At 35.7% G+C, this 25,953-nt stretch overlaps 1 protein-coding gene across 9 annotated transcripts in view; it reads right to left on the minus strand.

Moving 5' to 3' along the window:
- Positions 1-21,834, minus strand: part of CadN (neural cadherin) — a 291,717-nt gene extending 269,883 nt beyond the window's left edge. For 5 of the 9 annotated variants that reach the window (XM_070106306.1, XM_036374376.2, XM_070106307.1 and 2 more), the window contains exon 1: positions 21,464-21,834. The gene's annotated coding sequence lies outside the window, so the exon portion shown is untranslated. The remainder of the gene's footprint in view (positions 1-21,463) is intronic. The other 4 variants (XM_070106308.1, XM_070106304.1, XM_070106309.1 and 1 more) reach the window with 1 other exon arrangement.
- Between the last annotated feature and the right edge of the window lie 4,119 nt (positions 21,835-25,953).

Consider the following 25,953-nt stretch of genomic DNA (forward strand, 5'->3'; position numbering starts at 1 on the left):
AATATTAAGTAATGCGCTACAAAGTCTGCGAATTCTAAATCCGAACAAATTCAATACAAACCATATAAATACTATCGAAATACTAATTTGTACATACCATGACATCTTTGTTCAGCTTTATTGCTGCTAGGTTGTCATTAAAGGGCGGGTGGTTCGTGATAGCAAGTTGTAAGCCAAGGAAAGCTAGTCAGTTGCCTTGAGGCGGCACGCAATTTCGTTGGATGCAAGACTTAGCAGAATTAATAATTTCGTAAAAATTGTAGAACTGAGGGTTATAACGGATTAGTAACCCGTATGTTGAATCATTCATTGCTAAGAGTTAATAAAGTTCGCGGCAGAAAAGTGTGTGCGTACTTTGACTTTGTCATTTAGCCATGCACATAATTTGCAAATTCGGTAGCTGAGGTAATCTTATAAACTTATAGGTATTGTAAATTTTTTAAACACAGGATAACAAAATTACAAATTATATTTACGAGTTTAGTGTCGGAACTTTCTAAGTCACGCCACATAGATAACTCTATTTATCCAAGCAATTGATAGTAATGTTTAAAGCCAGTTAACAGACAGGCACACCTGGCGTTTTTATGATAACAAAGTACCTTTTCAAATTTCACTAACTTTCATGACGGATTATTATTAAAAACTAACAAGTAAGGAAAGTTCAGTAACCGAACATCTTATATTCTCGGATTTTGGTAAGGTCAAGGGCCTGGAAATACTTTCAGGTGTTGCAAAACTTTATATTACACTAGCGAAAAATTCCTGCTGAGTTCCATCAAGATACCTCCACTTCTTGACCAATATGGTATTTAAAGTGTAAAGTTAACTGAATATATTGAGTATGTTGCAACCTACAAGTAGATGAGCGGTATTTTTTTCTAATACTTAGGTTTTTCAATTCGTGATATCTTTTAAATGGAATGTCCGAAGAGAATAATTCAAAAAGTAGTATAAAGGTATTGAATCCGTTTTGAATATGAAATAATTAAATTTGATAAGGATTAATACTGGAGTACAAATAAAGTGCTTTTACAGAAGCGGCATTTGAATTATTATTTTTTAAATAAAATATCTGCTCTGCAAAATCGTAGTACATTAGTTCGTGCTATAATCAGTAGTATTCACAGCGCACGCTATGTAAGGAATTTTTACGCAATTAATTTAAAAGCTTGTTATATGGGAATGCCATGCCTACGGTTGTCATCCGACTTCGTGAATTTGATTGAAATTGGGTACAATGGTTCAAATGACCAATTTTGCACCTACTCTTGAAAAGCCCTTCCTTACCTGGTTGTAAATTTAATAATTGTGGCGAATTTATCCATTGAGTTATCGCACTTTTAGTAGTTTTTAACAAAACCGTTATATGGGAAGTGGTTGGAGTTCAAATCCCATTGCATCTATTTTCGCACTATCGGGGGGGTTACCGAAATGATTTCTCCTGAACAAATTTGGTTGATTTAGTTTTGGGAGATATATACATTAAACCTATTAGATACAACGAAAAAAATCGATTTCGCTTATCTCTGGAACATAAAGATATATATATATATAATAACGATAGATATATTCAATATTACACTAGAATATCTAAAATTATTGCTATCTGATATGATCTGGGGTCCTGATGCTCTGCAACAATTTTTACGGGTTCTTTTCTCCTATGTTCTCCTTGGCCGCGGTTTTTCCTCTACGGCTGTGTAAGCAAAAGTTTCTGCTTTATATAACATATGTCTACATATGTACATGAACAAACATTCGATTTTTTACCCACCCTAGTGTATATACAGTAATAAATCAAGAATAACCCGATTATTGTCATTGAATTTGTTGTAGAAGAGGACGGCGGTTCTCTGCTTTCATATCAAAACCTAGTACCTATCAGAGCGTGGAGATAATACTGGCATGATTCCTTAGTTACCTCGCAGCAGCAGTAGCAGATAACCTACAGTTGGAGTATATACATACATATCATATGTATGTTTAGCTGTATAATTAAGTGTATGAGTATTTTTATCTCTCATCCATAATATCAATGACGACTGCACCTTATATACTTACATCATACTCCGTACATAAATTGATTAATGATATACGATAGCAATAGTATGTTACTGGTCCAGTAATGAGGTACTGTCCCACAAATCATAGAATTATTCAAAAGCAGAAGGGGCGATAAGTAGGTACTTGAGTATTTCGTTTTCCGTTTCGATGAATGCTATTGCATGCCTCTGATGCCGTTATATGCATGTACACTACATACGTTACACTTTTACTCATGAGACAAAAAGTAAAACTTAATGCCGATTTGCTCTATTAATTAGTGATTGTTAAAGAAAAAATACCACGATAATGATTTGTCATAGCCCAACAATATATTACTCATATTTAGTACTTAGGGGCTTAAACATTTTTGGTTCGATTTAGACAATTTTTGGTCACAAGGTGGCATGCATACTTTAAACATATTATTCACGCTAAGTTTTACCCCGATATAATCATTGTTGCTTGATATGCATATTGGAAAGTGAAAGAATCAGATGGAATTGAAAATTGTGTTATATGGGAAATAGACGTGGTTGTAGTCCGATTTCGGAACTTTTCGAATTTCATTTTCGCGATATGACATAGAAATATGAAAAGAACGTTATGCACCAAATTTGGTTGAAATCGGTTAAGAAGATCCCAAGATATGGGTTTTCACCTAAAATTCGGCGGTGCCACTCCTACTGACTAATTTTGAACGTGGTTCCTATAAAGTCATCTGATACCATCCCAGAGATAAAATTTAATGTCTCTGCCGTCTTTAGTGCTTGGTTTATAGCGCTTTTAGTATTTTTTAACAGTACCGTTATATGGGGCTTGTCACCCGATTTCACCCATTTTCAACCGTCAATAGAGGTGCTAAAGTTTGCTCCCAGTAAATTTTGTTATTATAGCATTAGCGGTTTAGGAGATATGCACATTAAACCTATTAGGGGCGGGACCACGCCCACTTTAAAAAAAATTTAACTGCAGATGCCCCCACCTAATGTGATCCTGTGTACCAAATAACAGTATTGTATCTTATTGGGGAGCTTAGTTATACCAATTTATTTGGTTTTGATTAATGGCGATTTGTGGGCGTGGCAGTGGTCCAATTACGCCCATCTGCAATACCAACTGTCTCACGGTAGCAAGAAACATGCCTACCAAGTTTCATAAAGATATCTCAATTTTTACTCAAGTTACAGCTTGCACGGACGGACAGACGGACGGACGGACAGACAGTCACCCGGATTTCAACTCGTCTCTTCATCTTGATCATTTATATATATATAACCCTATATCTAACTCGATTAGGTTTAGGTGATACAAACAACCGTTAGATGAACAAAACTATTATACTCTGTAGCAACAGGTTGCGAGAGTACAAAAAGTAAACGATATTTTGTTATGTATCCGTAGAACGTCCAAACCATGTGACGTGAAAATTTGCAAAGTTATTCGTTTATTCCTGCAAAAAGTCCTAACGGAGGCTTTTTTTTTGTAAAATCACTGTCGATTTTGCAATATATTTGCAAACATACATATGTTGATATGCATTAAAGAAAGAAGTGTATTTATAACTCAAGAACGGTTGAACCTATTGAGCTGAAAATTGATGGGAAGGTAGCTGAGGGCCAGGGGATGGACATAAGATTCTTTTTATCTACATCTTCATGTTAAAAGTCAATACAATTAATAAATAAAAAATATTATTTTTTAACTCATAAGTATGTGTTTAAAATTCAAAGTTCTAAAGATCGGAATTGATGATATGAAATGGGATATGAAATTAAGACTGATTTCAGGGCCAAATCTTTTCATGTTTAGCGCTAAACCATTAATAAAATATTCTTTGTTAGAATAATGGAAATTATTGTTTCGGCATTAACTAAAATATATCCAATAGAATGTACTTCGAGTTAAGTTTTTTTGATATCTTATACACTGTTCGATACATACGGTATAAGGCCAACCGGAAGTTTGAAAATCTTTTATTAGATATACTGGAAGATAAGTGTAGTATTAACTCGATTTTATCTATTTTTGGCATTACTACATATTATTAACCGAAACAGATACCCTCTGAGTTTCAATAGGGTACCTAACATACCATCAACAATATACAAGTATAAAGAGAAAAGTCAGTATTTGAAAATCCTGATATTGGTTGAATGGGGCTAGGAAAAGTCTTCTCCCAATTTTATGTACTTTAGGCGCACAGATGCACCGTTATTAGAAAAACACGTTCGCTTAATTTAATTAAGGTAACTCACACATTGGCCCATATATGGGTTATAAAGTCAACCGGGAGTTCGAAAATCATTCTATTAGGTAAATGGGAGATAAAGGATATATTGACCCGATTCGACTCATTTTTGATATACAGACAAACGATTATTAGAAAAGGATTCGCTCCTAATTATATATCTCACACATTTATCGATATATTCGATAAAAAGTCAGCCATAGCTCTGGGGTCCACATTTCCGATATGTGGGGGCTTGAATAGTTATGGTCCTATTTGGAAATTTTTATTCATAAGATGGCACACCTCAAAGGTACAATTTGCTAAAATATTAATCGCGATACATTGATAAGTTCTTGATTTGTATACTAGAAGGTGAAATAATCAGAGGGAATTTAAAGTTGTCTGGGCCAAATAATCCCACGAACTAAATTTGGTTGAAATTGGTTGAGGAAGTCCGAAGATATGTTCACCTAAATGTGGACGGTGACACGCCATCTCTTTTCGATGTGATGTTTTGCTTTAAGGGCATGTTGAATCAAAGCAAGACTTAAGATTCTACATATCTCCACAGAAAAAAGTCTAACGGTGTGATATCATACGAGCTTAGTAGCCAATCGACCAGCCCAAACCGTGAAATCTGAAATGATATCTGCTCACCGAAGTGTTGTCTCAATAAATCCATTGATTGGTGCGATGTGTGGGAAGGGACGAGCTTGAATTTCAGGCATCAAACAGTGGGTTATCATGGCGCGATAACGGTCACCTTTGACGGTTACGTTCTTACCGGCATAATTTTTGAAGAAATATGGACTGGTGACTCCACCGACTCACAAACCGCACTAAACAGTTGTTTTTATATTTATTTTTGATGAAATGGCAGCTCTTAAATTTTTTCAGGTTGCTATTCGTCCCAAATGCGGCAAAGTTGCTTGTTTACACACCCATTGAGCCAGAAATGGGCCTCATCGCTGAACGAAATTTGACTCGAAAACGTCGGATCATCTTGGAGCCCATAGAGCGAAGACATGTCGCTTCCGTCTCCTTGTCGCGCTCTACACTGGGCACTGCAGGCTCAAGAAGCACCTATCAAACATGGGCTTAGCTTCTTGTGGCAACTGCCGATTCTGCGACATGGGACCGGAAACACCAGAACACCTAATCCTAGATTGCACCGCAATTTGTAGACGCAGGTTCAAGGCCCTCGGTTCCATTTTTGTGACCAGGGATCACATTGCCTCAATATCACCCAGCAAGTATCTGGAGTTTTTCAGGGTGCTGGGACTTTGGGAATGCATGTGATGGAGGAGAGGGCACAATAGACCCTAGGTCGCAGTGCATACCTCATTTGCAAATCTAATCTAATCTAAGACATGTCGCTTGGATGGTCGAGCGGCTTCAGTTCTTGAACAAGCTGTATTTTGTACGCTTTCAATGTAAGATCTCGACGTAAAATGCGCCAAGTCGTTCCATACGTCAGACCTAGTTGCTGCGAACGACGCCGAAACGACTCTCCACGGTCTACGTGTACACTCTCAGCTACGGCTGCTATATTTTCTTCACTGCGTGCTGGACATGTTCTTTTCGATCGAATGGTTTTGCGAATAGTACGCTCAGTAAGCCAATTATGTTGACCATAAGTTGAGCGAAGTTTTAGTGATAAAGTTGAACAATTTCTAAACGTTGTGAAGATATAAGTCCATGATGAAATGTCAAATAACGCTGAACAAAAATAACATAACAGCTTGACACGACAAACGCGTGATCTATCAAAAGAAGGCTGTTGAAAACAGTACCTTTACTGGGATCACCTGTTATTAAGTTTACCACGCAATGTGTAACAACAATGTGTATTTTTGTTTTGTCACGTTTAATTGCAAAATTCAATTTTAAAACTTTGTAAAGATATATGAAATAGATTTGGTAGAAATCAGCTAATAACTTTATACGATATGAAATTTTTCCTGTAGCATGAAATAATAAAACGAAATGTTCTTATAGAGCTTGGTTGGTATATAATTTTAGTTTACGAGATACGCACATTAAACCTATCAGTAGACAATTGGCTCCACACCTACTTTTCCAAAACTTCTAAACCACCGCTTTTAGCCCCACCGTACTCACTTCAAAATTTTTTAGCTTAATTGTTGATGATGGTTATACCTTTAATGTACCACATTTTCAATGGACTCGGTTTATTGGGTGCGGAAATTGTCACATTTTATCTATATATTATATTATATTATAGCATTATATTCATAACGTTATAAACTTAACGATTAGATTAGGTTAAGAACATGCCACTAAAAATCGTAATATTTTCGTTTTGAGATATTTCGAATTTGATTCCCTTGAATAAATTAAAATAAATAAATATTTTTAGCTTTCCGTTAACAATATACTAAAATTTTGGGTTTACCTTGTTGGGGCATTGGGGTATATGGGTGTATATTTACTAAGTATTTCATAGCTTTCACACTTAGAACAATACTTTCGGTTGTATTGAAAAGTTATATGCTTAAAATATCGGATTAACACTTAGCAATGCAGATATCCCATAAAATCGAAAATCTGATATTTATTTATGGAGTTGTGATAGGCAAATTATATTTTATTAATACTATCTATTGCAGCTTTCAAATGTAAATTTGAAGATATTTTTTATCAACTTACCATTTGAATTTGGATAGTTATCTGCATATAAAAATAGCCACAAATTAATTGACCTCAAACTGTTGGACGCTTCTTTGTTTTAATTAAAAGCTAACGCTTTTTAAGATAAGGAATTAAAACAAACTTGTTTTATTGAAAAATAAAATTAAATTAAATAGAAATTTGAATTTTAATCTCGATTTCTCGATAAATTTCAACAAATAGGAAAACTAATAACTTTTAATCGCAAGAAAAATAAAACAGAGCTGTATGCATTCACACATACATACATATATAGTACATATGTATGTTTGTAAATATGTATTTGTTGAGGCATCAATACGAATTCCAAATTGATGAGCGTACACAATGCGATACGGACCAGGTGAGCCTCGAACACATTGCTGGCATGCCATATGTTCATTAACAGCTGCTAATAGGAGTACGACACAACAACAAACCGTAAAAGCAACAGCAAAAGCGACGCCAATAATGGGAACAATGCCAGCAGTCAGTCAGTCGGCGGCTGCGACAACGAAAAGCAAAGACATGTAAGCATGCGATTTTATTGACCATTTCAATTCAATTTAGGCTAATTTAATTTCAATAATAACACGCCAATAGGGCACACCAAGCACTCAAACACATACATATGCATGCGTTGGCTCTGCGGCTAGCGTTAGCCGATCGGCTGGCTCAGCGTTATTTGGTGCAATAATAATTACAACAACTAACAGTGTGCCCCAGAGGCGACCAGGCAATACGTCGATGGTTAGCGATTGTGCTCGTGTGTGTTGAAAGCGTGGGGCGTTAAGAGGGGGAAGATGTAGATGTGCAGCGGCAAGTGGCGGCTGACGAGAGGTGCGTTTGTGCATTTATTTATTTAACGTACCTTCATGCGTCGGTATGCACAAATATATGACCAACGGAGTATTGTTTCAAAGCAGTTGCATGTCGTTCATTGCACGACACATGCTGCCACTGTACCTGTAGTGGCGGATAATGTTGTTGATACCACGGCCGCGCCTTTTATAGCTTGTGGCAACAAAGCAAACGAGCCACATAAAACAAATAATCTCTCTGCTACTTTGTTATTCTTCATTACTCTTTATGATTGGTTTTTTTACTGTCATAACAGTTATTGTACTTTGATTTTAATCAGTTTTGTTTACTTTGTTTAGGTGCTAGTTAATATATATAATTATATATATATAATATCTAGTCTTCCTATATATATGTATATCATAGATATATATACATTATCTGTTACGTTTTGTCCGGGGTAAACTTCTAAACAACTGAACTGATTTTAGTAAAATTTAGCAGATTATGTCTACTTTGATCCAACTTAAAATATAGGATAGTTTACATCTCAATTATTTAAAAAAAAAAATAATTCAATAATAAAATAAGAATAAACGGAAGTATTTTTTTAATTAGCGAAATGCCATATTTAAAATTCATTATTATTTTCATTGACAAATATTTTTATCAATAATTTTCACAATTAAACCTCAAGTACAATCGCTCGGATTTACTAGTATGTACAATATATGCATATACAAACGGTGATCCAAGTAGAGGCACTTTTTTCAATAGCCTTCTTTTGACAGATCACGCGTGAGTCATGTCAAGCTGTCATATTATTTTTGTTCAGTATTATTTGGCATTTCATCATGGACGTATGCCTTAACAACGTTTAGAACGGAATAGCAACCTGAAGAGATTCAAGAGCAGCCATTTCATAAAAAAAAAACTTATAAACAACAGTTTGGTGCGGTTTGTGAGTCGGTGGAGTCATCAGTCCATATTTCTTCAAAAATGATGCCGGTGAGAACGAAACCGTCAAAGGTGACCGTTATCACGCCATGATAACTAAACTTTTGATGCCTGAAATTGAAGCTCGTCCCTTCCCACACATCGCACCAATCAATGGATTTATTGAGACAACACTTCGGTGAGCAGATATCATTTCAGATTTCACGGTTTGGGCTGGTCGATTGGCTACTAAGCTCGTATGATATAACACCGTTAGACTTTTTTCTGTGGAGATATGTAAAGTCTTAAGTCCATGCGGACAATCTTGCTTTGATTCAACATGCCCTTAAATCAAAACATCACACGTGTCATTCGAAAGTTACCAGTCGAAATGCTCGAACGAGTCACCGAAAATTGGACCCAAGGGATGCCACGGCCAAAGATATAATCTTCAAGAAATAAATGCCAAAGAATGTTCTTGCGAATGTTACTAAATATTCCCCATTAAAATTGAAATGTATGTGTTTTTGTATTGAAAAGAGTAGGAAACCTCGAAATAGATCACCCTATATAACCTGTTCAGGATGAAATGAACTAACAACAGCTGAAGCACCAGAAATTTTTTTCAATAAAATTTTTCTTTACAAGGAAAATTTGTCTAATCTAAGCGTATGTAAATTTATCAAGGCCGAGCGTCTAATTTAATTCGTGAGCGCTTTGGTTATAATAACTACGGGCAACATTTATTTATAGAATGTAGTTCCACTAGACTAGACGAATTACAAAACTTATTTGTATATGAACGGTAACAGTCACAACTAGAATTCTAACTCTTGCTCATCGATCAAATTAAGCAGAGAATTAATTGGTCTGGCATAAAGCTTTAATGACAACAATCACATCAAACTCAACTGTCATCCACGTTATTGACATATGAAGGTCTCAGCTATGACTTGCCAACGTTCGCGCTCGTAACTAAGTTGAATGATCTGAAGATGATAATCTTGCCTGTGTCACTTAAGCTAATTACCGCTGGAATCCGCTTTCAGCGAAGCCAGTAAAGCATTCAACTGCCAAATACCGAAGTAATCGATTTCTCTATAAGATAATTTCACTTTGAAATAGAACGTGAACCACAAAGAAAGGCATACTCGTAGATACATAGATGTGTGGATGTAATACTCTACGACGGTTGCGACTGATCACTAATGCTGCAATTAGAGTTACAAATTCATACAAAACCTGATGTCATAAGTCCACAACAACAATTTTATCAAAACAAAATCGATTGTAGAAAAGACAATCATTTAGGTATGTAACGACATTTCCCATTTGTTAAGGCCAAAACGATCACGGTAATGGCTCAAAAGTAAAAAAACAAACTATAGCCACATAAGCGACTGCCAATAACTCGGATGGCACTGCGGTAAGAACGGACCAGTAACATTTGTGGAAGCGTGGCTTGTGATGAGAAGAACAATGTCGAATATTTTAACTAGCGCATTAGTTGAATGGTGAGCAGTTCCTGCAATCGTAGAAACATTTGTCCGTAACATTATGAATGCCAAACAAAGTCAAAACATGTTGTCAGGCATAGCAGCCCAATAAATAAATATGTACTGGCCGCAAAATACGTCGGAAAAAATCACGAACAAATAGTAGTATAAGTGAAAAAATGCAACAGCAATAGATGTAATGGAAATAAGTTTGTCAGCCTGCGATCTGTGAGAATAGAACAAGCAACGGGTCTCACAGAATACAAATAAGAACGATCGCGAAAGCGAATTTTAAATGATCGAAGAGTGATTACACTATGGTCCGCTCACTCACGTCGACTGTACGATGTGTGTATAGTATGTTGTGCACATTGGATAGCCAACAGCTACACAGTGATCTCGTCGTTGGAAAGGAAACGACATTGGCAACGAGATGGCTATGTCTTCTCCGAATACTCACTAACAACTCGTTTTAAGCATCATTACATCACGTGTGCGCATATTTTACGTCAATACAAGGAATCAGCGATCAAACGATCAAATATATGTGGATGTCTTCTGCAAATGGAATTATACTTGTATTGAAAAGCATCATGGGTCAGGGAAGTAAGTGGTATAGCTTTAGTTACATGGTATACATAAATAAATTTTGTAGTGCTTTCCATCAACCAGTCGGCTTGAGCAAAAGGGTTACAAAAGTTGAATAATTTTACAAAGATATTTATCGATAGTGCGTTCAGTCGCTGTTAAGATGGGCAGTAAAGTGTGGCCAGATTGATATATTATGAATTATAGCTATAATCAACAGCTTATTTTCCATAAGGCTGAAAATTTCGCATCGGTTTAAAGAATATTCAATTTTGTTTGGTAAATTTTTACTCTATTACTTAACATAATTGCCATCGCCTCAGCTTTTTCAGTAGGAAAAGGTTCAGCAAAAAGCCATTGGTGAGCAGCTACGGAGATAACGGGGAATGCGTAGGCAAATTCAAGTCGAATCCATCTTTTTCATTAATTTGGGTCCTTTTTCGAAGACGCTGTGCACATCATTTTCGGTTCTCACAAAATTTCTACGAAAAGTTACATCACTTCAAACGGTTGGATGTTATGTACCACTACGAACATTTAACTCTAGACGCTTTTTTTCATAGAAATGACACCAGCTTTTCAGCCTGCTTGATATCTATACAAATTTTTAATGGAAAAGTAAAAAAAAAAAACATTATTCCAAGTATTGACCATTGCTCTTTATACATTTTAATCAGCTTTCTGGGAATTTTTGGATATCATACCCATTGAAATGTTCGTCGACGTAAACACATCAGATACCCAATTTTCGACTTCTGCGTAGCTAATGTCTGCTCAGCTAATGTCCGATCCATGAAAACAAATGGTACTCGGAAGGGTCCAAGTCTGGTGAATACGGCGGATGGCGTAGCAACTCGTAGCCAAGTATTTTGACTGTATCCAGAACGGATTTTGCTTTGTGTGCAGTTGCATTGTCATGTAACAAAATTACTTTGCCGTGCATTCGGGGCAGTCGATGTTGATGATTATCCCAGATTGACCCATGATTTTCTCCGTGTAGGATTCTTAAAATAAATCCATTTTTTATCGCCAGTGACAATTCGATGCAAAATTGATTTTATTTCGTATTGTATTGCCATTCACTCAATTCATGAAATTAGGGCTCGCTCACAACAAATTTTTCCTACCAAAGCATTTTTATCTTAACACTCACTTCATACCGTTAAATTTAAAGTTGTAATTTTTAATATATAAAACCGAACATCCTTTTATAATACGAGTAGATTATGACACATTAATAGTATGTATTAAGAGTAGCTTCAGAATGACAAATGAAATGTCAAGGTACTAATTAAAGTGCATTTATCATGAGAAGAGGCTGTTAAACATAAATATCAATAGAAATAATTTTTTTTATCTATTTATTTGATAAATTTGAATACTTTTGCTAAAATCTGGCAACACCACACATAAAAATACTTATTTTTCCACTTGGTACCTGTTTCGTGTGTGCGAAGTTAGACTTCATGTCAGAACCCCCTAACGGCAATCTAGCCCAATTGTTGTTGCTTGTCGCAACTAGAAGAGTTGAGCGACTGCGTTTTCGCACGTGTTGACACAAAAAAATTGAAAAAGTAGTGAAACATACCACTCTCTAAGAAAATATAAGGAGAAAAATACAGCGAAAGATGGAAAAAATAATGTGACCAAATAAAGAATAATGCGCTTGTAATGCCAAGATTTATCGACACACCATTTCTGGCAGAAGACGAATCGCAAATATTTATTATTTTTGCTTTTGCAACGCGTGAAATACTCAAAATGACATCTTCTTCTATTAATGTGTCCATATTTGTAAGAAATTGTACATAACAGCAAACTTAATAGTAGAGTTCTCGAATGTTGTAAACAATTGTTGAATTAAGATTAATGAGTTGTCCATGTATGGCTGTAAGATGGCTTGTAACAGCCAAAGTTTATACTTTCCCACCGTGGGAGTTAACCTGAAAACCTTCTTTTCACGACCAAAGAAAGGAATGCCCTCAACATCTCAAGCACTGCTGGATTTACTTTCATACTTATTTAGCTGAATTGCACTATTGTAATTGCCAATATCCTATCGGAGAAGTAGCAAAGCGGCAAGTGAAAGAAGCATTGCATAAACTTACAACTTACAAAGCGTACACGGCAATAAAAAAAATACGAACACTTTGTAGAAAGCGGTAGGAGTCTGAGTGTGCAAAGAGTAGAAGTATGGATGCCTCAGTGGTATGTAGTTTTACCTACACTTGCCGCAAAAGACGACAGAGTGTAATTGCTGGAAGATTTATTTTCACATACCTATATACTAAGAACCTCCCGCACGTTGGCCGCTCGAAAAGTGAAGTATGCATATTCTGATTGTTACCCAGTAAGCAGCAAATTGCAGTTATATTGGCCCTATATATACGAGAAGCGGACAGTAACTGTTATATTGGCCCTATAAATACGAGAAGCGGACAGTAACTGTTATCCTGAACAGGGTATATTAAGTCTGCCACGAAGCTTGTACCAGCCAGAAGGAAACATCAGAGACCCTATAATATATGTATATAAATGATCAACTGAGTCATTTAACCATATCCGTCTGTCCGTGTGAGCTATCGCTATCAAATTTTGCACACGTACTTTTCTTACCTAGGAGCTTCTCAATTCTCGGAACCGCCGATATCGGACCATAACAGATCACCACCAGATCAAACAGATCAATGGTGTAACAGAACAATAAAAACTATTTTTATAACATTTAATTGTAACGTGTAGTAAAATAAAATTAGTCATGTTAGTTACACCAGTTTTATTGAATTTTGCTTCACTTAAAAAAAGGAAATAACTATTCGTTATATTGGAAAGATTCGTTAGAAGATTGATGTCCAATTTTCTAGGTGTAAACAAAATATAAATTAACAAGCAAAGAAGGACTTATGCTCTCGCAATTTGCACGGGGCGCGCTCGAATCTAGCATAAAAATTCAACAGTTATTATTCGAAGAAACTGAATAAATGTTAAAAAAAATCATTTAATATTATTAAAACATTACACATTTTTTACAAACATGAACGGTTTCATGACAAAGATAAAGTTTATTGGGGCTAGGGAAAGATCAAGACTGATTGCATTTATTCATGGCATTGCTCAGTTATACTCGAGAACAGGTTTTCAATTATTTTTGTGAAAATAACTTAACTGGCCAACGTATTCGTCCACTAGTCCACTTTTTGGAATTAAATTAAAGTATTTCCAATGTTATACGTTCACTTAATTTTGTTAAGAGTTTTAGTTCGATAACGACATTGGCTCTCGATTTATATACTTCAAAGTGAAAGAATCATATGGAAATTATAATTGTGATATATGTAAAGTAGGCGTGGTTGACATACACCAAATTCAGTTGCTATTGATTAAGTAGTTGCCTATTCACACTTCGACGAGCTACTAAACTACAGTTTTGTATAATTGCTAGTCGATTAGGTTTTCGAATAAAGGCATTTTGTGAGCATAGCAAAACTCCGATAGAGCTCAAAACTAAGTGTAATTGAGTGCCCAGCAACATATATATCAAGTTCCATCAAAATATCTAAATATTTACTCCAGTCATCGAAATCGAAATTCCACCAGCTTTGACATCCTGATCATTTTTACATATACTTATAACTCCATAGCTATCTCGATTAGTTTAGGTGTTACAAACAACAGCTAGGTAAACAAAACTTTAATACTTCCTGTTGCAACATGTTGTGAGAGAGAAAAAAATTAAAATCATTGTCAAATCGATTGATCTAAATAATTTCAGAGATATCTGAAATTTAAAAACAGAGAAGACACAATAGGACATATTGGATTATGGCCAACCTCCACTTTCAAATAAAAGCTTATACATATATACAATCCTAACAAATCCAAATCCTTAACAATAACTAATTGGATGTCATGCAATGCCTAATTATGAAAAATTGTAAATTCGGAAAATCAGGCGTGATCTGATCTATTTTATATAAAGTTGGTTTGGATCGCATTAGCTTTACCGTACTACACTATAGATATTTTAACATTAATAAAGTTACCAAAATAGTACATAGAACTACCGGATCTTTTAATATTTGAAAATTTTCTTCAAATGGTGGAAAACTGCCTTATAATGTCTTTAGCCCAGGATGAATACATATATATATTTAAATTATGATTTATTAAGTTTCGAAGCATTAGCGCGCCAAGGATCTTTAGTTTTTACAAATTGCGAGAGTTACGAATATGTCCGAACGTCCCGAACGAATGTCCAATGTTCGGCTTCGCGGGCGGTAACACTCTTTTCTATTGGAGTTACTTTTCATTGTTTTGCAATAATTAATTAATTATGGAAATTGTGAAAAGCTTATAGTAGGAAATTCGAAGAATAAAAATGTAAGTGGTATGTTTACGAGACCTAATTAACATTATTCGGCCGCATGATATTATATGCAATTGGCTTTTTAAGCCAAAGCGAATATCTATGCACATTTTTTTTAATGAAAGACCACACTCATAAACATATTTTATTTTGTAACCACTAAAGCCGTACTTGATCGTTGAAAATAATATAATTTTCTTCTAAACTTAATTCAAATGATTTAACTGTGTTACATGGGGAATTTGAGCCATTATAGACCAGTTCATTTCAATTTATTTGATTTATTCTCATTCTATTCATTTGTTTCCTGAGCTGTTTCAAATGCTTACTGGGTGTACATATTCTTTTTCACATTTTGCAATTGCAGTTAGGCAGTTAAAATCACATAATAAGTATACATATGTATGTATATATAATTTTGTATACATATTCTTGTTTGTTCGTATCTGTTTGCATAATATATATGTACGAGTATAATGCGACATTTTCAGGTGAAGACGATCCTTTCTAACAATTGCATTACACGCGTAACCGACTACAAATATCTGCTGTGACGACAATAACCCCATTAGCTTGCCCTTGCCGCTCCGCACCCACCCACATGTACACTGGCATAAACACAGAGAGATCATACACAGCGCAATTCAAGCCACGACACATCACCTTCGTGTTATTGCCGCAGTGCAATACGTGTCGCTGACATTATCACTGCTGCTAAGTCGTCTTCTTCTGCTTTTTCTCGGAGTTAGTGCCGTTGCAACCGCTGCGGCATATCGAAATTGATGTCTTCGCGACCGCAGAATACGGCCAAGTCGTGATGGCACTTTTGTGGCATGAAAATTCTCACGAATTTTTTATGTAGCCCAACGTAAACGCATAGCTCTTCGTAGATAATTTTGTATATTTTTTGGAGCTTAAATATGCTTTAAGGCGTTTTTTTGTTGGAAAATTTGGCTAGATAATTGTTTTCGGCATTTCAACGTTGCATTGGCATTTCAATCTAGGTTTTAGTTGCGAATAATAGTTCGTTGCGGCAATATCGGCTCTATAGTGCATTAATTGCGGAAATAAGCCACGTATGTGCATATAAATATATACTTTCAGAGTAACTAAATGCTAGTTTACAATAATTTATTACCATAAACTTTGTATTGGGATGCAACTAGTGTAGTTTCCCACTTTAATTAGACTTCCATCGCCCACTTAAAAGACATACTAAACGATTTAATAGCTGATTTCCACTGTCGAAAATTGATTACCCAGTTTAATTAAACTTGTGCCATAAAATATACCCAAGCACATCTAAAAATCAACACATACCCACTTAAATACCCACCAGCATCTTTGCCTACTCATTTTTCGCTATTCAGTCAATGCACTATTTCAGTTCGGTGCACAACACTAGGACAAGCGGTACTTGGTTTGTGCCACTTGCACCCAGTTGCAGACACAACTCATATTTATGCCATTACACACCCCGCCAAATATTTTCCCTTTTCTAAGATGTATTGCCTCACAGATGATAATGAATGCAATTACCACAATTTATTTTTACTATTACGACGTAAATATGCAAACAGGACCGAACCGAGCATCAACGAGTGAGTTAGTAGACAAAGACGCCCAGCCACACAGCCAGCAAGTAAAGGCTGAAGAATTAAACGTGCCAACAACGGCTACGGTGCGGTCAGCCCAGCAAACGACCGCCCAAATGGAAAGCTGCTAGCAAACATACACACAGCCCTAGACCTATGCATAAACAGTTAGCCCTACGAAGTCGAAGAAAAACACATGTTTGTTGTTTATTGTGCTTACATACCTTTGGCAGCAGGTTGTCCCAACGGAAAGCCTACTGCGAGTCAAAACATGCAAATCGAAACCTCAAAGTCTATTTTGGCGACGATTTCGGAGAAAACTACGAGTTTGTTTAGTGCGGCTTCCGAGAGCTTTAAACTATTCTTACTTAGGAGAATTATGGCGATACTTTTGAGACGGAGTGGCATCTGTGTTTAAGGGCTAAAAGTTTACTCTTTACAGTGAGCTATTATCTGCTCGTTACGTAACAAAAATCGTATAAAGTTTAGGGGCTAGTTATTGAAATAAGAAGACAAAAAATTAAAGTAATTTGGCTAAATTATTTTGTTTTTGGAAAAAAAATTGAGACAACTTTCTAGCGTAAGTATTTCCTAAAAACAGCTACCTTCTTACAAGTATATACAATAGTTGAAGCTGGAGCGCATGTCTGCATATAGACAACATGTACAAAGCAATATACTACACCTTAGTAAATGTTATCTTATCGCACGTATCCTCTTGAAATTTTAACTATAGCTTCACAGTAATATTTCTATTTTTTCGGTAAAAAATGTAACAGTTTTTAAAAGTTCAACAAAATTGATGTTAAACGTACATACATATGGTATCTACTAGCCTTATTTAGATTAGCAGCATATATTTTAGTTCCTTCAAGTTCCTAGTAACACCGAGCCCCTCAGCCGAGATCCCCTTGAAAAAAATATTCCGAAGATGGGCTAATGTTTTCAACATGTCAATATAAACGTTTTAAATACACTAAAGTATATGTTTAAACCATCACTTGACTTTTTTACTTTCATTACTTCCTGAATAAATTTTCAAAGTGAGACCTGTTTAGAGCTTTAGATTGGCGTAACACTTTCAAAGGTGTACAAAATTTTCAAATTCAAATTGTTCAAAGTTGAGAGCTTATCAATTTCATTTTTAGATTATTATAGAGCTGCCAGAGGTCGTAAACACTAAACTTAAATAACTATAGGAGTGAGTTCGAAAGTCACAGGCAGTTCCCGCAAGTTTACCTTAAGAAATTAAGCCACTCCTTTGTTTTAGCGAGCATACTAAAAACACAATTTTTAGCATTCTTAAAACACTATGTACTTAAGTTTGCTAAATATTTGCTTAATTGCCACTTTGTCAACATCATGCCAGAGGCACACCACTCGCATGTGATTGTGCGCACCGGTGGCCAGCATCTGGTGTGGTCACTATGGAAGCCACAATAATGAGCCATTGACAGTAGTGAGTATGAAGATATTCTGTAACCGCCTTCAAAATCGGGTACGTGACATTGGGTGGGATTTTAGCGAAGTGCAGTGAAATAAATAAAATTTTCAACGAAAAATGCTTCTTCATGGCGGTGAAGGTCATAAAGTGGCACTGACTGACATTTTTATTTATAAACAAGAATTACGATCTTCTGGGGAAATCTTAAGTGGAAGAAGGCAAATGAATATTAACTAAATAATGGTAGAAACACTGTTTATAGCTTGCCAAATTCAAATGAACAGTTGCATGCAACGGATGTTTACATAGCAAACCGCAAACTTGAGTTCCCACACTAGAAAAAGAAAAATCATTAAGAGCATTTTAGCTGTCAGCTAAGCGAGCGAAGATTGCATAAAACAACAAATATAAAATGAGGCAACCAAAAAAGCAGTGACAATTTTAGTGAAAAATCAAGAAAATTGTGGGACAATTTCGCCTCGAAGCAGAGTAATGGAGCAGTCGTAGGGGCAACCGCAACAGTTTAAAATAAATAATGTTGCACTGCGCAGCATTGGTAAAAATATCAGCAAAAACAACTGCATGTAGCAACAAAAATAATAGCAACCACATGCGCGATAATGACTGCGAGGACGAACGAAAACGCTACGTTGCGCAACAACAACATGCATAAATGTTGCACATGTCTCGGTGATAAGTACAAGTACTTATTGCAGTGACTCCGTATGAGTGTGTGGGTGAGTGGCATTAACACATATACATGGCATCCATACCCAACGGTATTTATATATGAGAACGCCAAGTGCCGGCAGCGTGTGACCTTACAACCAACCGTAGTATGCAGCATGTTGCAAGTACTATTATTGCTCCCGTCGCTGCTGCTGATGCCACTTTTATGTATGCACATACACACCTACATATATTTATTGTACTAACTATACGCTCCCCAAGTGGCCGTTACTTAGTTTATTTCGCTTGCTGCTCCACTTGCTATATTTGTTGTTATACCTCGAGTTGTTTGCGTTGTCGAATGCTATAGAGAGCACTTGAACGACAAAGTAACACACATAGTAGCATATACTTATGTACATACATGTATGGAAGTACAAATGTATATAGGTGACGCTGACGTGGACCCTAGCCGACGCAACCAGTGTGCAAAGCAATTTGTACGACAGCGCATGCTTAACAGGGGCAACAACTGACAATCACAAAAACAAAATAAGCAAAATGAAATAATAACAAAGAATATGCTTTCCATTTCTCTTAGCTTTTTACTGAAGTTTTTCATAGCCGACCGAGCAAATGATGGGAGTTCTGCTAAGTGACAAGTGCATGCCAAAGTTGCAGTGCATTTTCATCATATGAAGGTGGCATCACTGCAGCAATTCTTAAGTGCAGTGAAATATAAGACAGGCAAACATCAGACAACGAAATAATGAATTGCCATAATTCATTGTTCCCAACAGAACAGTTTTTATTTTATTTTACTATTTCGTACTCTCATTAGAAGTTATTAGCTTAAAAATAAATGTTATCATTGAAATAGAAACTCGTTAAATTAGGTTCGATGTGGAAGATATCTTTTCCAAAAACGCTAGTAGTAGTGGCCTCGTATTGGCGGTTCCGACAAATGATCAGCTTCTTGGGGAAGAAAGGACGAGTGCAAAATTTTAGACCGATAACTCAAAAACTTTATTGGGGATAGAAGAAAATCTGGACTGATTGCATTAACTTTTGCCATTAATTAAATATACTCGAGAACATGTTTCTTATGAATATAACACACACAAAAATCAACATATTCGACATAAAGTCTGCTACAAGAATAACGAAAGTCATTATTTACATTATTCGTTATAGTTAGAGTAATTCGTGGATCAATTTCACATATTTTCGGAATTAGGATGTAGTATATCAAATATTATACTTTCACTTAAGTTTGAACATTGAGAGATGTATAAGGTATAAATCCAACCGGAAGTTTGAAATACTAATTATAATACCCATTTATCTAATGGGCTAGCCGAATTTTTCCATTTTTGGCTTTACAACATATTATCAACAGAAAAAGATGGTCTCTGAGTTTTATTAAGATACCTCATAGGTTACACATTCGATATTTTAACTCAGCTAGAGGCACTCAGAATTTAAAGGGTTGTATGGAAAGTAGGCGTGGTTGAGCACCGATTTTATTCATTTTTACACTGTAGTATTAGGTATGCACCAAGATTGGTTCTCGTTGTTCGTAAGATATAGAATTTCCTATAAAGGTGCTTGGCCATATTTTTCTTTACCATCATAGTTGTGAAACCTAGTGCTTCTACCATATTAAGTTAGTAAGTTATCACACTTTTAATAGTTTTTAACACAAACGTTATATAGAGAGAGGAAGGGTTATAATCTGAATGGGTTAACCATTTTTTCACTGTTGAAGGAGGTGGAGGTGGACGCTATCTTAATTTGAAGCTTAGTTATGCCAGTTTTTGTAGGTTTTCGTTTAATGACATTGTGTGGTCGTGACAATGGTCTGACTACGCCCATTTACCATACTGCCCTCCCCATTTGGCCCAGAAACACGAGTACAAACTTCCATCCCGATATCTTAATTTTTACTTAAGTTATCGCTAGCTCATACAGACAGACGTATGGACGAACAGACAGTCCCTGCCCCCTTTTGAGTGAAATTTTTGATCTCACAAAATACTTCAGTGATCTGTAAAAAATTTTCTCGTAGTTTGAAAATGGACAAAATCAGTATAAATCCACTTCCACTTGTTATAAAACGCCATTGTAACTAAAGCGTTGTGAGTAAAGCTATAGTAAACATCTTTTTGGGATCGAATATATTTATTGTATAATTCATGCTTTCAGCGGGTTGAATTATACTCGAAGAAAGAGCTGTAAAATATCGCGACAAATTTCTAAATATCTAAGACTAACCAACTTATATAACGTATAGACAAAGTTGAATTGGTTCTAAGTATCTTATCGAATGTAAGCGATATACAGACAATTTAACATATCAGTCATCTGACCCAATAGAATGCTGAGGCTCTTATCCTTAGTCAAAATAGTTTATTTTAAGTTAGGGTCTAGAATACTTCGGTGAGCTAAGGTAAGTTTTCGTACGTAGGTGCAACTATGGGGTCTTAAACTCTAATCAGAGTTCCCTCTTCACTACCGTTATCTTAAAAAACTTAAAAAAGCAAAAACTGTAACAAGGCTACTCTGTTGTGGCCACCCATGAAAACAACTCGGAGGCAATTTCAATCACGTTATACTTACCGCACTCAATGCAGACAGCGATCAACGTTCGCAAAATGATTTGCACCCACTGGGGCTGTATCGAAGATTCACAATATACTCGGACACAATCTCAAGCAACAAACTGTAAAATAGCAACCTTAGAGAGCACAACGAATAATCTAAATTTTTTAGAGGCGCTTCCGTGTATTTGCATGCATTGCAAATTACATTTACTCGTATATGTGTATGTTACGTTTGTGTGAATAATTGCAATATGTTTAGATTTGAGTTCGCTTGTTGATGTGCATAAAACGCTGCAGATAATCCGAGAAATGATGGCAAATTACGTGCGATTCACTGATAAGAATCCACATAAATTATGAAGTGGCAACGATTATTGCTTTAATTTGACCGAATCGCACGCACGGGGGGCAATATTCGCTTTATATATACTTGTGCAAAATATTTATAACACATTTGAAGATTCTTAGAAGATTTGTAACTACGACTTTGTAATGCTTTCGTGGATTTCAATAAATTTTTGCAATTAAAGACGAAATTTCTTTAAAATTGCTAGGTATTCATATTCTGATTCCTGTATATTTTATGTTAATAACATATACAATATTATATATTGATTTCCCTGGAAATTCTCTGAAGAGCACTTCATTATTTCAATGCTAAAATTTTTACTTTTACTGTTTACTTACACCCTTTTCACGCTTTACGAAAATATTTATAAATATGGTACACAATGCGGCATGCAGGAGTGATGTCAACATTCTTGCAACAACAAAAACAAATAAATATTCATATGCACATTGCTCATATACCAATGTACATATGTAGATACATTTCAATTAAATATATTCGGATCTCAGCAGCAACCGTTTGGAAACACCACGGCCTGTATCGAGGCTAATATCAATGTTTGTGGCAAATAAGTTGATTTTTATAACTTCAACAGAAAAATGATAGACTGTTGATTTTAACTTGCAACAACACCGTTAAAACGACGCCAACACCGGACGTAAGCGTATAAAATAATGCACGGATATGAGATGGACGGTTATAGCAAATGGGGGAGACCAGGCACTCCGCCGACGCGCCTAAGAAATCTTGTGGCACATATAAACAACCAAAAACAAATTTTGCGTACACTCCGTCGTCGGGTTCACTCGCACTCACTGCAGTCGTCAGTTGCGAGACCCATCGTTCCGAAAATAGAAACTTTTACACTTCAATCCGAAACATGTGCAACAAATGTTCTGCACATCCGTTGTGAAAATAGTAAAAAAAAACTATTCTACATACATACTATTCTCGTACATAAATATATGTACATATAAACATGAATTGAAAAACTGCAAATTGAAAATAAATATATGTATATATTTTTTTATTTGAAATCACTTTCGCCCAAGTCAATGGGGTCGCAACTACGTAAGTATACCTCAATATTCATTAACGGAATGCTCACTACCGTAATTCATTCGCACAACCGCTCGTCACGTTTGTTTACATGGAACTGAAGCCCGCCTGATCACATATCGCAGCTCGCGATCATCACCGACCGTCTTCCTCGTCTGTGTGCTATTTTTTTCGTATGGATCTGTAGAGACCCCCTTTTCGTTTAGATCTTGTGTGGTAAACAACTGGTTTGGCTACACGTGCTGATTGTGAGGGAGAGGCAATTGAAAATGAACGCGAGAGCGAAAATGAATGCATGATTATTTTTATGTTTGCCGGTAAAATGAATGCTTTGTTTACATTCATTCTGCAGTTAAATGCAGAGCGATACTGGAGTCTAGTTGGCTATTTAGTATGTATTTGGTACCAGGGAAAGCTCTCACAACTCCGAGAGCTCTCAAAGAGCAAAATTGAAAGGTAAGGCGTAAATGGGGCGGTGTTACTCAAAAACAAAAGATACCAGCAAATATTTCAGCAAATGAGCGAAGGAAATTAATAAAATTGATTACAAATGTGTGAAATTGTTGAGAAATGCCAGGTATCACAAGGTATAAGAGCAATATCGTTGATTATCCGACTCTTGTTTTTGAAAGAAAGTGCTGCAGCGAAATCTCCTTCGGTTGCAAACGTTACAAATTGATTCAATGAGTTTTAAAGAAGGGAGGATAACTTGGCAAAGTCCACGATCTCGCATTGTCAGTCCGCCTAATGAAGGTGAGATAAATGAGACAGTAAGCATCTCAAAACTGTTTGGGTCATAACCTGCATGAAATATTGAGCATGATGCGGACAACAAATGCTACTATGAGACTACTTCACAGCAGAGTGTTACGCTGCTTAAATACAATTGGAAGAAGTTTCTGCGTCCTTTCGTGTAACAATTTACTCGTGTAACAAATTACTGCACCGCTTTTTCAGATGAGTTGGGGAAGTAGAGGTATATCTGTGTTAAGCGTATCAAGCTAAAATGTTTTCCAACAACTACTTTTGTAGGGCAATTATTTATCGGAAGCTTCTCGTACATTTTAGTAAACCCTTGTCTTCAAATAGTATATTATATAAAAATACATACTATTAAAGTGTTGTTACTGTTTATTTTTAATTCTTATCACGTATTTTATTTTGCTGACGCTGTACTGCACTTTTTCCACGAAATGGAAAGAAAAAAGTAGAAAACGTGAGAGTTTTGGGCGCGTAAATACTCCAATCTCACAGTAAGATGGTGCTTCGTTTATACTCTTGTTTCGCTTTTATTTTTGTGATTCTAATTAATGTCGTATACATCACCTGGGTACATCTGATTATGCATTGAATTAATTGAACAGAAAAGACACTTCTAAACTAAAACAAAAAGTAGGTGTGTTTGACTCAACGTGAGGCCTACAGTCAAGGAAGAAGCCGCGAAAGGTTTGTGTAACGGAATTTTCGCTGAGACCCAGCAGTTATTATAAAATCATATCAAAATCATACCATCATTTGTATACATGTCTATTTATACATATATATATATATATAGAAAAATTGAGGAGAGTTAAGGAAAAATACTTGTTATACTTTACCGCTCTTATATTTATTTTTAACAACAATAGGTAATGAAGGAATTTCCTTTTGCCGGAAATTCGAACTAAATATCGATATATTTAGATAATCCCATTAAATAATCGAATCAAATAATTATTGAAGAGAGCAGTATTGGCCCAACAAATTTTTTAAACTTCTCTCTGTATTTGTAGTCGAGAATTTTTCAGATATTATACTTGTAGAAGAACTTTTACTGCCGCCTGTTTGCTTAAGCCTCTGGTATACAATAGTTTGTTCAATTCGCTGGAGAATAACGCTTATATATATATATGATACGAAACAAGACTATTTAGGAGAGGTAATGTTAATTGCACCAATCAAGGGTTTGATATATCCAAAGTTTCTATTAAAATGGCATATAAGGTTATAGTACATAATACGTATGTATGTGTGTACAATTGTCAAAAATTAGGGACTAATTGTAACAGAAATAGAGTCGAATCTCTAAAAAGCCAATAAGCACCAGTAACAACAATTAGGTCGTAGCAATGAAAACAACAAACAAACTTTCCTAGCAATTCGATTATGTCATGTATGCATGTTATTATGTACAAGTAGAGTACTTAACGGAAATAGGTGAGATTTGGTTTACGAGCTCTTTAGCTTCAAATTTGCTTTGATCGCACATTTCTGCGATAACAGTTCGCGCATAGTGGAACGTACAACAACTAAAACCACTTGTACTCGCACCACAATGGAAGCAATAAAAGCAACCGGAAAGCACCGCTTTCGTTGCTCTCATGCCCTTTGTGTTAATCATAATGAACGCTTAATTGCAGCCAAATCGAGACCTAATTGGTAGAGGTTTCCCTTCTCGTATAAACATACATTCGCATATACACATGTGCAAGGATAAGTGCTATACTGCATGTGGTTCTCTTTTTTAATCATCACCCTGTAAAAAAACTTTTTTCGACAAATTATATTATTAGCCCGCAAAATCGAAATACAGGGTATCACGAATCGTGCTACAAAACCAACCGAAATAACTTTTTTTCATTGTGAGCAATCGACCTAGGTTGTTTTTTTATTTGGCAGGTAATTATTTAAATTTTTAAAAAACTAATGGTTGGGATACCGAATGGATGTTGCCATGTTTGCCGAATCTTATCGTATGTTCATGTTCAAGAAAAAATTGCGGTTGTTGCATCGTCAATTCAGGCAGATCCAAGAGTTTCGACTCGAAACTTATCGGCGCAACTTGGAGTTAGTAGACGGATAATTCATGATCACTTATATTTGTTTCCGTACAAAGTTCAAATAACAAGCCAGTTAAGCTTCCTAGATATTCCTATTATTAAACGTATCCTAGTATTGAAATGGCTGAAGAACTTGATAAATTACCAGTTTATGTCTGATGAGGCTTATTTTGATCTAAACGGAAATATAAGCAAACAAATAATCAACGAAACGGAACTTTACCCAGAACGAATCACTGTGTGGTGCGCAGTTTCATCAAGGTGTATTGTTCATACTTA

This window comes from Bactrocera oleae, chromosome 3, assembly GCF_042242935.1.
Source record: "Bactrocera oleae isolate idBacOlea1 chromosome 3, idBacOlea1, whole genome shotgun sequence".
Taxonomy (NCBI): Eukaryota; Metazoa; Arthropoda; class Insecta; order Diptera; family Tephritidae; genus Bactrocera; species Bactrocera oleae.